Source organism: Papaver somniferum, chromosome 5, assembly GCF_003573695.1.
Source record: "Papaver somniferum cultivar HN1 chromosome 5, ASM357369v1, whole genome shotgun sequence".
Taxonomy (NCBI): domain Eukaryota; kingdom Viridiplantae; phylum Streptophyta; class Magnoliopsida; order Ranunculales; family Papaveraceae; genus Papaver; species Papaver somniferum.
Genome location: NC_039362.1, coordinates 24,727,319 through 24,745,118, shown reverse-complemented (window position 1 = coordinate 24,745,118; position 17,800 = coordinate 24,727,319). Strand labels below are relative to the sequence as shown.

Here is a 17,800-nt window from a genome sequence, read left to right as displayed (position 1 = left end):
CCTCGTGTTTAAAAATAAAAGGATTGAAATGTCAAGATACCCGTAACTTAATTGATTTTTGTGTCCGTGTAAATAATTGGTGAAAAAAATTGGATGAATATGTACTACATGGAGTTTTTTGAGTTAGTGTATCCATCTTGATAAATTATAAGATCATCGGTAGGGCATTTTATTTTCCACCAATTTCTATAATGATATTTATCATGTTCAGTATGATATTTGTTTTAGCCATTTTGTGTATACACAATGTTCATTTTTTTCCTCATGTTATGTGTAGTTTCTTTTTTTTTCAACCGAATAAAAAAAAATTCATTGATCAAAAGAGAGAACAAAAATATTGTTCCCGTAAAGAAGGAGAATGGAAACGGAGAAGAGGGGAAAAATCAAGGTAACTGGTAACACGCCGCCTATGACCCATAAAGCAAAAGGCCTCACAAAAGATTATCAAGGGTTCACATACACATTCGTACGGTTCTCAGTAACAGTATTGTAGGTTACATATTCAATACTAATTTAACACTTCACTAATTATACTAATTTAATTATCTTTTAGCTCGGGTATGTATAGCCAACATATGAATTGTTGGTATACGAATTTGCAAAGCAATGTCTCGAAGCTAGGCATGCACCGCTGCATCTTGCTATATAATAGTATCTCGTCTCAAATGTACATATCCAAATGATGTTGAGTATTCCTTCGATATGTTGAGAAGAAAAATAATTATAAGTGGAAAATTCCTAAACTTTTCAGGATATTTGCATATACGAGATCATATTGCTATATAAACATAATTACTTAAGTCTTGGATCGGATATGTGTAATATCATTTACCCCATGCAGTTACAGTTTCTAATTATTCGTGTGTGCATATGAGAAAAAAAAAGTATTTGTGCCAGAAGACCATGATCATTTACCATTTCTTTTTCTCTATATGCATAAATAATGCAATATGGGTTGTTAATTTATGCAAATTTTCCTGGGTCATTAGGGGCGACCCGGAAAGAATTTGGGGCGACATATAAGACAAAATAGGGCCACCCAAACCTAAAACCAAGCCACCCCTTATCTAAATTTTTTCGAAATGGAAAAAATGCTCTCCTTAATCGGTAGACAATACTACAATTGGTAGTTTATATTGATGTATGTTGGTTTGTGTTATGAAAATTATAATCTCGTGATGTTCATTATCTACCGATTATGGTAGTAGTCCCAAATTCAAAATTTTCAAAAGCCAATGGAATTTTGAGTTTCTCTATTTTCACAATCGGTAGACTCGTGAGATTTATTATCTACCAATTACACAATCGGTAGTATCGTGATATTCATTATCTAGCGATTGTGCTAGTAGTCCCAAATTCAAAATTTTCAAAAACCAAATGAATTTTGAGTTTCTCTATTTTCACAATCGGTAGACTCGTGATATTTATTATCTACCGATTGTACAATCGCTAGTCTCGTGATGTTCATTATCTACCGATTATGGTAGTAGCCCCAAATTCGAAATTTTCAAAAACCAATGGAATTTTGAGTATCTCTATCTTCATAATCGGTACACTCGTGATGTTTATTATCTACCGATTGTATAATCGGTAGTCTCTTGATGTTCATTATCTACCGATTACGCTAGTAACTCCAAATTCAAAATTTTCAAAAACCAATGGAATTTTGAATTTCACTACTACCATAATCGGTAGTTTCGTGATAATTATTTTCTATTGTGATGTTATTTATCTGCCGATTGTGGTAGTAGCCAAAATTTCAAAATTTTCAAAACCAATGGTATTTTAGATTCCTCAAAGAAGAGAAGAACATAGTCACAATCGGTAGATAAAAAAATAGTACCAAACTACCGATTATAATGGGACATATAAGTATTTTCATCCTATTTTATCTTATGTGTAGCCCCTAATTCTTTCCGAGTCGCCCCTAATGACACCAGGCAAATTTGCGATATAGTAGTTTACGCTTCTTGTTTGTTAGAAGTTTTTGAGTCATAGTATGAGCATTTAGTATAATCATAATTCTCATACGCAAAATTCCAGAAGCAACATGCTTAGGTGATTGTTATTCATTAAAAGGGAGACCCCATTGTATTACTTTAGTGGAATGTATAGAATATAAATATTTCCTTAGTGATATACGTTTGATTTTGCTGGTGTACTGGCTATGATATTGTTCAAAGGACTCTGTAATAAGAAAATTATGGGGTACACTAATTCACACCAAGAGAAGGATGCACCAAATATGCATTCAAGATAACATGGCAGCATGCCATTACCGAAGAAATATTTTCCCTGCATAACTTTCATTGAGCATAATCAACATACAACATTCATGGTAAATTACTTACCATCTTCCCAATTTGGATGCCATTGCTTATGCCATGAAAACGTTTGTTGAAATGCGTCCAAGAAATCTCTTAGGTCATGGAAATAGGGGCCAACAAACGCTTGATCCATCAAGTTCCGCGATTAACATGAAAAATAATACTAAAAAGAAGAAATAAGAAGAAAAAAAACGATCATACTTATACAAAGATATGGAGGATTGAAAAATATGGAAAACATGATAACGATTGGACTAATGCATAAATCCAAATTTAACTTTTGCTAAAATAACAGTAAGAATCTGTGTGGTGGTATCTATGTATTGGGCTAAAATTTGAACCAACATAGGGTCAAAATCAAAGAAAAGAATGATTTCATTGCCATATGCGGAGATCTCCAACTGTTCAATAATAGAACTCACGGAAAAATCCAATGAATATCCAAAAAAAAATGAAACAATACAGGAGTTATTCATATGGGTTTAAAATTAATACCATGAAGTTTCGAAAGAACTAATATTATGTTATACAAAAAAAATCAAAATAGATCAAACAATTAAATTCCAAGAAACAGAAGAAAAAACAAACAAAACCTGTGAGAATTTTTTTTTTTTTTTTGCTTGAGGCCTTTATACAGAGAGTCACCAAACAACCAAATATCCATAAACATTGGAATTTAAAGGTTATATAATGTTTACTTATAATTATGGGTAGTCATTGTATATTTGGATAAAATTATTGTATATATCCTAAATCATCTAAGAATAGAATTATTTCGTTTTATTTTATAGGATTTTCTTTTACTATAAGCTAATATAGGAATAAAATTATTTCATTTTATTTTAGAAGATTTTCTTTTTCTAAGAAATACTATCGAAGGGGAAAAACTCTCCATAGAGTTATCGAAAATGAAACATCTCGTGGTTGTATTTTTGGTATTCTTTAAAAAAAAACATCAACTAATAAAATCAGTACAAAGCCTGATTACGGATGCCATAAATTTTCCATAATTTATAATGTATTTCGTGAATAGCACAATGGCTTTACATGTACCACCATCCCACCATACATACGAATGTCAACACCATGAAGATTTTCCAACGGAAGAAGAAGATTTTCCAATGTATATAGATGGATCCAAAGGACCACTAAAATAATACCCCAAATCACAATGTCAAGTCGGTGTCACTGTAGTACAGTGGTAAAGTCATTGGGTGATGATACCATTGAACTGAGTTCGAAACTCGCCAGCATCAAATTCTTTACCGATCAAAAAAAAAATCACATTGTCAATACCCACATTTCCCACATTTACAGAAGGGTTTCTTGTAAAAACTTCTTTCCACTGCTGAATACACAATAACCTACCAAACAGACCTTTCATAATCATCTGTCCTTGGCCTTGAGTTGGATTTCAGGTGAATGTTGGTTATTGGAAAGCAATCACATTCTACATTCCCAATCCGCACAATTTTCTTTTCCTATGAAAGCAAGTGAATGAACTATGATATATGATTGCTATCAATCACAAAGTAATAAACAAAATTGCTATCTGGTGTTTGTACTTTACCACCTAGGCGTTAGATATAGTAATAAATAAAATTGCATAACTTATGTGCGATTGTGTTGTTGCCTTAAAGTGAACCTCTTACGAACATGTACCAATGAAGTTAAATATATAGACACTGTGTTCAACATGTAACGAAACCAAGAAATTCTCTCATACAAACGGTGGTTTTTGTGATTCAAAGTTCAAAACAAAGATAACACAGAATTTGGTTTGTCAAAAACAAAAAATTACTCACAACACAACGAATACATGATTGGTTTGGGAAACGTAGCACAAAACGGTGAGCTACAGACCAAGAGGGCATCCATTGCTTGATTTCTGCTATACCCGTATATTTATATGGAATAAGGAATTATTGTTATTGTGGATTTTTAAATAGGTATGTATTTACTACGAATTGACAATCAAAATTTCATAAAATCTACAAAATAAAAAAAGAAACATAAAAGGAGATATTTTTGGATACTCTCAGACATTTTTAGAAAATTTACTATGAAATTTATGAACCCTGGTTTTCGTCAATCACTCGTTCAAAAAGGAAAAAAAAATCAAACCCTAATTATACCATAGATATGGTTGCCTTGACATTTTTTGCTTTAAATTCGCCTCGTCACTGCGAGGAGGTCTCATCAACATCCACAAAACTCGAAGTCACTCGTTAAGAACATTAGAATTCCAGTTATTTCATTGCGAGGAAGTATCATCAACATCTTCAAAATGAATCTTCACTGCGATGAGCTATCATCAAGATCTTCAAAATAAAATTATAAAAATAGGAAAAAAAAAAAACAAGAATGCCAAAAATCAGGGTTTAGCAATTTTATACCTTGCATTCTCATGAAGTTCTAGAAACTGAGCGACACCGCTACTCGTGAGCTCCGACTGATACGAATACAAAACAAAAAAAAGAATACATTAGTAAAACCCTACACCAAAGAAAACAGAAGAGCAAAAATAACAGAACCTTAGAAAAACAAAAATATTTTGAGTCACAATATACGGTGAACTTATAGTCTACCACAATACCACAAACAACAACAACAATAAAAAAAACTAACTGAAGTTTAACAAAAAAAAAACAAAAAAAAGGAAGGGAGAAAGTTACCTTGGCTGATTTCGAAAAAGAGAAACAAACATGTCAATTTTTCCGTGATTAGTTTTCTATAATATCGTGCAAAAAAAAAAAAGAAACCACCTTGAAAATATTTATGATTTCTCCGAGTGTTAGTTTCCAGCAAAGCCAAAAAGTCCTGATTTTTTGGGTGTCCAGTACCTGCAAACCAAAAACCACCATCAATAAGTGAACCCTAATATCAAAAACACATGCGGTAATGGAAAAAATAATAAACTCTATTATTCAAAAACAATAAACCGTAACCGTGTGAGGAAAAAAAAACTATTGGGAGAATGATGAAATTCCACCCTTGTTGCAGCATTTTATACAGAGAGCATAATGCCAAATTTTCTATAATTACATAGAATGAGTAAATAATAAAAAAAATCACAATTAAGGTAATAAGATCTCATACAAAATAACCACAATTAATTAATAACCATGAAATAATATTTTTCAATAATGAAAATAATATCTAAAGATTTTTTTTTTACATTTTTTAAAAATTTTTAATTATAGAGAAAAACAAATTAAGAAAAGTAATTCCAAAAAATATTACTACTTTATAAAATCTTGTAATAATTTACCTTTTTTCAAATATTATTAGTAAGAAACACACTATATTTGAAACATTAAACAGAGGTTTTGGTTGGTAGCCTAGCAACAAGTTGGGCTCCAATACCTTTTTGAATAGCAACGCCTAATCAATGAAAAATAAAACATGTGAGATATTTCTTACAACAATGAAAAATTATATCTAAAGATTTTTTTTACATTTTTAATTATAGAAAAAATAAATTAAGAAAAATAATTTTTGGTAATCTTAGTTTTTTCGGTGCTTGTTTGTTTTGTATTAGCTCCATTTTTATTTTTATTTTTTGTATTAGCTCCATTCAAATCATCATCTTTGTTCCAAATCATTATTACAAAATACTAACAAAAATCCAACTGTTGTGCAGGACCACCAACAAAGATTTGCAGAGAAGAGATTCATGACCGGGCTAATCAGTTTTTTTTTTAATTATTTTTTCTCGATTTAATTGATAGTTTGGGGATGTAATTAGGAAGATTATATTTTTTAAGAATGTAAACGGACACAATTGATAGTTTGGGGATGTTATTAGGAAAATAACATTTTTTAAGAATGTAAACGAACACTGGACACTTGATGATCATTCGATTTATTTTCTCATCACGTGATGATCATTCGATTTTTTTTATTATCATGATGAAATTGGGAACCAATATATTATTGGTATGTTATGAGATTTTCAAGATTTTGTTATCCGAGGAAAAAAGAAGATTTTTCAAGATTTAGTTATCTTATTTTAGAAAAATAAAATTTTATTAGTTAAAATTCAATACTCCCACTGTCCTAAAATTTTGTCCTCTATTCTATTTTCGTCTGTCCTAAAATACTGTCCAGCTTCTCTTTATAGTCATATTTTTTAGTCAAACTCTCAAATATATCCTTCAAATTTTTATAATTATAAAATTATTTTAAATATCACCAGTCTAAATATTAAATGATATCTTCCTCAATAGGAAACAAATCTACTAAATCAATCCATAAAGATTTTTATTTTTACCTTCTATTTAAACATTTCTATAAATATTATAATTACCAATGTATTTTTCTTACATACTCCATATACTCCTTTTAATTTTAGTAATAATATATCATTCAGTAGGGATAGTTTTGTAAACTCCTCCGGTCTCCTTAATATCTTGACTTAGCCAAAGCGGACTAATAATTTAGGACGGAGGGAGTATTTGTTACTCAAAAGCAAATATGGTGGGTCAGAATCAACCAGAAGCGAGAATCAACCAGGAATTCCGGTAAATGAGAACGTTTTAAAAAACTCTATTATTATATAGAAAATTTTTCTTAAACAATGAGTTCTCTGCGATATGGAAGCTAGGAATTTTATTAACTACCGAGAATTATTACATTGTTTCCAAGTCTTGGAACTAGATAACCCATGGGTGCAAACAGATTTTGCCTAATCATTGTTTCCATAATCGATAGTGTAGCCTAACCTGTCATACAAAGTTTTGAGAAATGAACATAATTACAGGAAGGCATCAAAAATGCATAGTAAATGCCACTCATACTTACGATCATCAGTTTTACAATACGGTGGACTTGCATATTTCATTTCCGCCTGTAGTTTTTGGCTGGTTGATACAGTTAAATGGGCTACGAAAGTTGGAGAAAATCAAAATGATTGTGATTGAGGTAAACTGAACTGGCCTATGGGGGTGCTAAGGGTATTGAATGCGTTATTGTTTTACATGGTGTGTCTTAGATACGTCTGTATTGTTCTAAATTAGTTTATCAAGGCAAACCTTCCAAACATGATAAGGACCATGTGATGTACAAAAAAAGAGTACGAAAAAAGAGTTACACGAAGCATTTCTATATCACATGACATAATCGAAATGGAGAAATTTATAGAAAAACTACGGAGCGCATGATAATTTTTAAGGATTCGATATATCACGATCTCGACAAAGCCGTTGCAGATGTAGGAAATACATATCGGTTATATCGAAGTAGACAAAAACATATCAAAAATAAAGAAAAAATCAAACTCATGAGCTGTGGCTGTAGAAGTTTATGGAATATCCAAAATTGAAACCATAACATTTAATCATTTATCATTTCATGAAGCTGGAATACGTATTATAACTTTTGAAGCATTGCACCACATGCCCGTGATTTTTAATTATCTTTTCCAATTGGATTGGTTTTTTGGTTAGTTAAGTGGTAATTGAATTATTCCTTCCTTTTCACGGACCTACACAATTATCCTTTAGAAACTTTATAAATGTCCCTAAGAGCATCCACAGTCATGGAGTCGACCAAATGCCAAATAGCAGACCAAAAGCTAAAAAAAATTGGCATTTTACACTGAGCAACCACAGTCGTGGAAGACTATTTTTAGTCAGGCGGAAGTATAACAAACGCCCCAGTTCAGGCGCACTTTTAATGACCGTCCCAGTTCAGGCGCGCTTTTAATGACCGTCTCATTCAGGCGCATTTTTAATGTCCGCCTCATTCAGGCGCACTTTTAATGACCGTCTGATATCAGGCGCATTTTTAATGTGCGCCTGATTCAGGCGCACTTTTAATGATCGCCTGATTTCAGGCGCACTTTCAATGACCGCCTGATTCAGGCGCACTTTTAATGACCGCCTGATTAGTGAATTTACATAAATATTAGCCACTAATCTTCTTCTAATAACGTATTAGCCCACTAATCTTCTTCTAATAACGTATTAGCCCACTAAACGAGTGAATATACCAACGTCCCATTGGGGCGTACATTAAAGCAACGTCCCATTGGGACGTAAAATATACCAACGTCCCATTGGGGCGTACAATATAACTACGTCTGTGTTGGGGCGTATGTATTACATGCGTTTGGTTAGGCGGAGTTTATAGATGCGCCTGATTCATACGTTAATTATACTTCCGTCTGATTTCATACGGTCACTAAAATCTCGTCTGCTTTCATACGCTATTAATACTTCCGTCCCACTATATTTCGTTTAGTCTGGGTTAACGACCACATTTGGTCTCAAACCCTAATTTTGGCGATCAAATTTGGGTTTGATCCCTTCCGTTGCGGCATATTTTGAGACCAAATTTGAGTTTAGTCCCCAAATTTGGCCGTGACTGTGGTTGCTCTAAATGACATAGTTGAAATTTTTGATAAAATTTTAAATCCTATACTTCCAGTTTTAACCTTCCATTACAGACCTTTTTTCTTTAGTTTACAGAACTAGGAAAAAACTCGATCTATCCTACCACCACCATTTGCATCACTCTCACCACCATCATCATCTCGATCTCCTCCACCGTTACCAGCACCACCAACTCCGCCGTTACTATCAGATAGTGATTATTAAGTATTTGATTTTAAATCGATTTTGGAACATATTTGCAAGGATTAGAAAACCTAGTTCGTCGATTTCGAATCGATTTTTCGAACTTTATTCTTTTTTAAAATCATAGATTTGTAATTATCTCGTCATAATCTCTTTGTTCTAGTCTATGATACCGAAAGAGGTAGTGGCAGTGGTGGTGCTGGGTATAGGAGAATGCTTATTTAGGGTTCCTCAAATCTAACTTCAATTCTTAGGGTATTATTTGAAGCTCAAGGAGTAATGATGATGATATGGTGGTGGCGGAGGCGGCGGCGATGGTGGAGGAGGTATGTATTTCGATCGATTTTTCTGTTTTGTTTTCTGTTTTATTTTCAGATTTGGGTTTTTTGATTACTTTGAAGAAAAAAATGCATTGATCGAATTTATTATTTACTTTTTGGATGTTGCAGTTGGTGGATGTTGTGGTGGTGATTATTGTTGATGTGGTGGTGAATAATGTCGTAGTGGAGGTGACGGTGCTGGTGGTTGTGGATGTTTTTTTTTGTTTTGTGTAGGGTGGTTCTTTAATTTGTTTTTGATTCTAATTAGAGATGGAAGAGGTGAAATTGGTGGGGGTCTGAAGTTGGTGCACGTGTAGTTGATAGGATTATAGGAGTAGAAATGGAGTTGTTGGTGTTGTTTTGTGTTTAGCTTCATATGGAGAGCTTAGTGGGTTCAGATGATTGGGGGTCTAATTTAATTTTTTTTTCCGGTAGACAACAACTTTCGTAAATATAGGTTACTGCACTGCTCTGTCGAAAGGACTATCATAGATAAGGGTGTCGAATCTTACAGTATGCTGTCTGTCTTGAAAAAAAGACACTCCCTTTAATGGGAGTACAAAGTTACTTGGAAGAAAATATTTTACGACGATCACTCATTCAAGAAAAAATTTAAGAAATTTTTTTCTTTCCCTTGAACGCGATTAAGCACTCTCACCTGCGCTTCCTATGACCCTTCTATCGGTAAGTAGGATTTGATTATACAACCTAATTGTTGATTGTTGGTACTTCATCACTTACTCAATCTAGCATGGATTTAAAAAGACATATTGTGATCGGAGAACTAGGACAAATGGATGGAGTAATGCAGATGCAATCGAAAATGAAACTGATTAGTCATAGGTGTACATACATTATACTGAAGGAGAAGAAAGGTAGGAGGAGCAATGGAAAGATCAATTTTACTATTCAAATTTGTAATGCTTGTCTACGGTTTCTGTAATATCCCACGTACACTTGGTTCCTTTTGGGAATTCCACTAAATCACAAGCACCAAACTCCACAAAGTCACTCTCACCATCAGGGATCACTTTTACTTTACCCGTCAAGAGAAAACATGTTTCCTTTGAAGCATATGTCCATGGGAATTTTCTTGGAGGACACCCCACCTAAGAAAAATCAACACACTCCGATAAAACAACACAGTAAAGATAACAAGAACATGTTATTAGTACAACACAGAGATAGATAGATAGAGAGGAAGTTACTTGGGCCAAGTCCTGACACCAAGGCTGGTGAGTTTGGATTCATCGGGATTCTTCTCAATCTTAATCCCCATTTTTTCAGTTTCATTTTTGTACGGAGTAATGCAGATGCATATTGGTTGCCTTAGGGCAATTTCTATGGGATGAACAAACTCAAAGTTTATTCATTTTGATCCCACTATGGAATGAACAAACCAAGAAAATGGATGTTCAAATAAACATATCTGTTCATTTGAACATTGAGTCACCCCAACAGACGCGCGACTAGGGTAATAACGTGCGCTATCCCAAATAACGCTGGCGTCAACAACGATGACGTCCACGTTCTCAGCGCTGTCGCCCCTCACATATTCTCTCTCCAAAACCTGATTATTATAATTATGGTTTATTTTTTATTTTATTAGTTAAATAATATATGGGACCAAACTCTTATTAGTTTATATAAATAAAATCATTAGTGGGATCCAACTCTTATTAATTTATGTTAATAAAATCAATAGTGGGACCCTAAAATATCAGATTTGTTCATTTTACCTTGTTTCCCATAGTGGAGAATGCAATTTGTTCATCCACGTGACTCAACAAATTTTTATTTTTGTTCATTGCCATAGGAACTGCTCTTAGCCATGAGATTTTCTTGTAACTAACGGGCTAATTCAAAACCTACCTGGGCTAAACATTTTTCTCTCACAAATTACAACGTCCAACACAAGCTTTTACACATTTTGGGGTGGGCTACAGCCTAGGTAAGCCACCCCTTGCTACCGTCCCTGATCCAAAGGGAGATGCGGCATAATTCTTTCTAATTCAATAACTTTTTTCTTTCGCATTGAAAAATATGTGTTTGTATAGCCAGATTGATGTTCCAACTTACATTAAAAATTACAATAACTAAAAATGCTAGCATCGACATTATCTTGATATTTGAATCCTACTTTTTTTCCCAAATAAAACATGAGTTCCCTTCCGTTCATGATATATTTATTGAATTCACGGGTACGCGAACACTGAGCATGTTATAATAACTTACATGCACATAATACATACATGATTCGTGACTTAATTTATAATCCACGGGTTTAGCATATTGTGGGGTTTTGGAAAAACAAAATAAAACTTGTTTATCAAGAAGAAAAACAACCATGCGAAAAGACAATACGAAGAAAGCAACGGTTTGGTTTTTTCAGAATTTATTTTTCTAAATCGATCTGTTAGCGAATTATCAAACCCTTTAACAGATGTTTCTGATTCAGACATCATAATTAATAATAAAGATCAAAACTTGATATGTGGTTTCACAATGTCTGATCTTAAAACTAAAAAAAGAAAATGAACGATGAAGAAGAACAAAAAAGTCTTCAAGAAGAAGAATAAAATGTAAAGAAAATGATGAATATCTTGTGATTTAGAAAGGTGGAAGCAAAGAATGAACAAACAAACATTAGTTTTTGTATTTTTTACTAGTATATGACCCGTGCCGTCACCGTCCGGGATTTCGGTTCCAGTTCGTAATATCGGATTCCAAACTCTGGTTGTTACTATGGTTGGGATTCTGTATCACCCATGAGTCGAGCAATGTAATATTATAATGTGAATGGAAATGTATCATAATACCTTAAACATGGCCATCCAACATCATGAACTCTAGGATCAGGATAGTCTTTTTCATCCTCTAAAGTATCTACACGCGCAGTTGTCATACTTTTCCGACATATTTATAGTTGATAATAGATTCTTCTTTTGGGGTTGGCTTAAGGCAAGAGATTCAAAGGTTCCAAGTCAAGAAGGGATCTTCTTAGTGTGAGTTTTTTTTTTTTTTTTTTGGGAGTAAGAGTTGATCGGTTTTTTTATTTGTTGTCATAGCCGTTTGGAGTTGGCTTGGTAGCCTCATTGCATTTTCTTAGCTGTTTGGTAATGGCTATGTCGGCCTCCTTCTGTTTGTGTTTCGCCTTGGAGATTTTTCGTGCTCTGTGTGCAGGTTCCATCAAATACAAACTTCTTACAAAGTGGTACCCCTAAACACCAATTCTAATTCCGATTCTCATATGTTATGGAAATACCTCCTCGGTTAGTTAAAAAAAACGTTGGATAACATCATTATAAATTCTCGTCTGAAAGCAGTCACTCCCGGACTCCAAGCATCCATTTAATTGAAATACAGAAAGCGAAACCAACCAAAAACATAAATATTGAATACTAATTATTTTAGTCAACACGTTACATATCTCCCCTCAAGTACTATTAATGCACCCTTCAACCCTCATCGTCCGACACAACTTTTATTTCTCCTTGGTATGTCTTATCCAAGGTTGGTTGAGTAGGCAACACTTTTGATATCAATTAGGTGCTACTTCAGTCATTAAACCAAATATCGTTAGTATATTTCTCCTTGGCAAGTCGTATTCAACGTTGGTCGAGTAGGCAACACCTGTGATATTTATTAGTGCTACTTCAGCCATTTGAAACTGATATCGTTAGTATGATATATATCTGAAAGCAGACATATTTTATGCCACCGGTAATCCTATTTTTTGGAGGCTGACATATTACGCGCTAAACTGGCTTTTTTGGTGGGTGTTTCATCTTCTATATCAGGGTCAGATTGATCCTTGGCCGTTGCAAGCACATGACTCGAGGGATGGGCTGTTTGGTAGTCCTGCCATTTTCAAAATATTATCAATATCTATTCACCTTACTTTTTCCCTATTCCTGGTGCTAATACAATATGGAGTAGGTATACATCAGCACAAAATATAGGTTCCTTGAAACTTAGGATGGAGGCACTGGAATTTGTTTCAATCGACTCAAGGATGCCTATTTGAGTAAAGATAAAAAGACGTTAGTATACCTCTGCCATCCTAACTGCGTCCGATCCAGTTAAGCGGACAATACGATAGATAGACTTAACTATCCAACGCAGCAAATATGGTGTTGCCGCTAAGGTCTATCACTTCAGAGTAGAAAAGTTACCTGCATTAAGTTAATTTTTGGATGGTCAGTGTTTGGTCCCCCCAGGAAAATAGTGAAGGAAAAGGAATCTGGCAACGAAACAACAGGAAATATATAAATTTCGTTGGACCTAAAGAAATCATAAAGAATTTTTGGCCTAAAAGAGATGCATAAGAGAGAAAGTTGCATCTGTGCAGATGGCTACTTTGTTCCAAGGTATAGCATGACTAATGAGCGAGCAAAATAGTGGAAAATTACCTGCCAGAGGTCAGGTCCTTTCTGTTTTGGTTTCAACAATTGGAGATTTTGTTGTCCTAGAAGAAACTAAGCTAGTAATATATAAGCCAGACAAACCATGCTTTTTGTGCAAACAATATAACATGATGAGATGAGCATGGTCAGTCGGTCTAGATAGAAGAGTTTGTCGATATCCTAACAAATCAATAAAACCAAAAAAAAGGTGACAGAAGCACAGCAATATCGATAATCACCAATGATTAATCCTAGCACCTTTGACTGGGAAAATCTATCGTTTACAAATATATCCACTTCTTGAAGTGGGTCTTAAAAATTCTCATATGGAGGTCTTATTTAGACCTTAATTTATGTAGGTTTACATATGTGGCAAAGATAATACCGTTTGCGTTATTACAAATGTAATGTAATAAATCATTTTAGAGGCCCAACGAATAGCATGACGTACTATTATTTCTGGTGCGAGCAATTTCTCGATATTTATTCTAGATTTTCTTAGCCATATTGCAAAATTAGCTACAACAATGAAAAAACGTAGACAGTAGATGCACCTTTATAGCCACTGAGTTTGGGCGTTTGGACATACAATATAAGAAATATAACTCATCATTTAACCTTCTAAGGTGAGATTTTCTGTAATCATCACGGGCCATGCAAGTGCCTTTCCATCTCGAAACAATATCGTTCAGTACATCATCCTTAAAGCTTGGACAGTCTTGCAAGTCACTTTGAAACAGTAAAAAACTGAATAATAATAATATGCAAAGTAAAACAAAAATCAATCGGACTCTTAAAAAGCATTGTGAAACACGGACCTTAGTTCAAGCAAGAGATGGCTTGTGAGGCCGTGGCAAGCTGCTGATCTTTACCTGAATTAGTCCTAAATGAGTGAGTAACAATCCATATAAATCATATACATGTATTTTAGATAAATACAATGACTTCTCAGGAAGAGGTCACAACCCATAAATCAAGATATTTAAGATTCAGTATATTCATTTTTTACCCTTCAGATTTGAGAAAAACATAAGCAAGCAAAATAGAGATAAGTGTTAATCAACAAACCAATATTCTTCAATCCTCTAGTCATGTAAGCCATTAGATAGTAGAACCAATTTCTGGTCATGTAAACCCATGAATCTCAGCTTTATAAGACTATTATACTGTACTATCAATCTCTAAACTCGCAAGGCCTCAAGGGGTTATAAGACTAATCCCCATAAACCCAAACTCTCAAGGATAACAATTGGAGTTTAGACCTTTGAGCAAATAGACGCAAAAAGCAGCAAAGAATTTGAAAAAAGAAAGAAAATTCTTTTACAGAAAGAAGTGATACATTGTTTTATGCACTTTTAGGTCTTGAAATTGTTGGTGATTAATGCTCATACTACATCTCCATCTTCTTAGTCCTTCCCTCTTAACCGACCCTTCAGTTTTGATCTATCAACAGAAAAGAAAGCCGTCATGAAGCAAAAACAAAATAATTCTGAAATTTCAGAATTATCACTAATTTTACATAACGATAAGACTTACTACTCGTTTAGCATGACTATCCACCAATCTTCTTCTTCTATTGTTCTCCTCTGCAGAAAGTATCCGGTGAGAGAAAAAACTGATAACAAAGATTGAGAAAAAAAAATGGAGGCATCGTGATTTTCCTTCATTTGGAGGATACTTAGACAGTATCGTGTTCTTCTTCATTCCCTAAATAGAATACTTACTTTAGTCTTAGGTATACAGATTTGATAGTCTCTGAGTTGTTTACCTATCCAATCAAATACACCAATCAAATAAAAATCTAAAATAAAATCCAGACTAAGACAGTAGTTACCTGGTTTTCTTGAGACATCATGCTGAAGAAAGAAACGGAGAAACCTGGGAAGATTATCTTGAGATTTATGTAGTTGAACATTCAAGGGGGGTCCTGTAACGTCAGAGATTGATTATCAGGTATGAATCTAAGGGATTGAATGTTGCAAATAATGGTTTTGAATCTTTTGATTAAGGGTGTAAGTAATACCCGAAGATACTCAGCCTCCCTGTACCCGCCCGAGCCCGCCTGCACCCGAAGTAGTCCAAAGCCTGTTATGGCCCGTCATGGGTCACCCGGCCTGGTCTGGATTAATTTATTGGATGGTCCCGGGCTTTGCAATTAATTATGATGTCCGGCCTGATACCCGGCCTAGTACCCGGCCTGAAAGCCTTCTATGTGCCCTTAATCATTTAATATCCTCTTAAAAAGACTTAAACGTTACAATTTTATAATTGTCAATTTTGTGTCAAGAAAAATAAAGTATACAGTTGTTTTTACTTATAATTAACCTTTTCAAAACATTAATGATAATATATTTTCTTATTATAGAAAGTTTACTGTACTCTAATTAATTAATTATTATAGGCTAAAATTTAAAATTTGTCATTGTAATTTAAATATAAAATAATACTATCACTTACGGTATGCAATGTTAGAAAGGAAAGGATATCGTATTAAAAGTAAATAAATTTAATATCGTTCATTTGAAAATTTAAACTGAAAAAAAAAATAGTGTCATGTCCGGCCCGATCTGGCCTGCCCGTATAAAAAGCGGGCTTTGGGCGGTCTTTGGGTAGCAAATTATCTACTTTTGCCCGGCCTGCCCGGCCTGAAATTGTTTACGGGCTCATAAATATTAAGTCTGATCTGCCCGGCCTGTCTTAGTTTTTGGGCCGGGCGACCCGGCCTGCCCGAATTTACACCCCTACTTTTGATAATGGCTTGTGTAACCGGCGAACAACGGGAGGAGAAGAAAATCCCTAATTTAGGGCTTAATTGGATTTTAATGCGGTGTTCATTAAATTTTGTAACCGAAGAGAAAGAATGAGTGAAAGAATCTCTCCCATCAGATTAGGGCTTGGAAAGGGGATTCATTTCCAGCCACGATTTGTCTTTACCATTCTAGGAAGAATAAGAGCGGTCGATGGCTCTAAAAGATAGATTTACAGCCATCAGATGGTTACAAAACCATTTGTTTTTAATAAGATAGGTGGTTGTAGTTTTTACACATTGTGACATTATAATTCAATTATAAAATTGCACAATCTAAGATTTTTTAAGCAACATATTACTTTTTGACAATTATTATGACATTACAATTAAAATTATAAAATTACGGTTTATTTTTAGGATAATTGAACTTACGAAATAATCGTTATAGTATAAGCTACTCCCTCTGTTTCTTAAAAAGAGATACTTTTTATTTTAATTTTTGTATCTAAAAAAGAGATACTTTAAGGCATATACTATTTGGTTTTCCTAAAAAACTACTCTCTCACATGTTTGTCTTAAAAATTGTGCAAATAGGTAAAATATACTTTAAGGCTTATACTATTTATTTTAAAAATCACTTCGTAGTTTAATTAGTGGTTCTTTGACAAACTTCCAGTTCGTGATGAAACCTGAACCCATGTAAAGTTTTATAAATTGCAAGTAGTATTGTTATGTGATAAAGATTACTGAATTTTATATCACGTTTTACTCAAGGGGCAATGATGACATGCAGAGACTCTAAAGTCCATTTTTAACAGACATCACAGAGGGAGCAAGTATAATTTTTACAAAAGTTAGAATACAAAGTGTGTGGGATATATATATATAAGGCCATTGAACAAAGAAAACTATTTCCCGTGCAATATGATTTTACTTCACAAAAATATTTGAAAAAATACCACTAATAATAAACAATTAGCAGGAAGGACAAACTTAATAAGCGCAGTATCGCAAAAATTCACAATAAAAATTGCAAGGAGAATTTAAGGGCAATAGTCATAACAGACTTTGTGGTTTGATTTTTAACGGTAAAATGTGGGCATGTCTCAAGAAATATAAGATTGGACTTCACTTCTCAAACAGGTTGGCAAAAACGTGAAAAATATCCCATTGCATAAATTTCATTTCATTGAGATATTCAAGTGCAATTTTCACATAATCATAATTATCTCTATTTTTGTCTCTGCTTTGTATCTAATTTTATTCTCTTCTTTATATTCTATTTATTTTAACTTTGTATCTAATTTTATTCTCTCTATGTTATATTAATTCTATTTATTTTAATTTTCATATAAAAATATTTTTTGGTTTGTGTAACGAGAAAAAAAACCATAAGAAGATCATTTAATTACCGGACTGA

The 17,800-nt window shown here is 33.6% G+C and overlaps 1 long non-coding RNA gene across 5 annotated transcripts; it reads right to left on the bottom strand.

The window, feature by feature from the left end:
• Positions 1-12,595: 12,595 nt before the first annotated feature.
• On the bottom strand, positions 12,596-15,607 carry LOC113281190. 5 transcript variants are annotated; one of them, XR_003325972.1, is made up of 6 exons: positions 15,466-15,607; positions 15,168-15,338; positions 14,971-15,074; positions 14,186-14,503; positions 13,279-13,400; positions 12,596-13,086 (listed from the first exon to the last, which is right to left on the bottom strand). It is a non-coding gene; the product is annotated as an uncharacterized LOC113281190 (long non-coding RNA). The 5 variants fall into 5 exon arrangements; XR_003325975.1 differs by having other exon boundaries at positions 14,186-14,360; positions 14,450-14,503; positions 15,168-15,600; XR_003325973.1 differs by having other exon boundaries at positions 15,168-15,399; positions 15,466-15,597.
• Between the last annotated feature and the right edge of the window lie 2,193 nt (positions 15,608-17,800).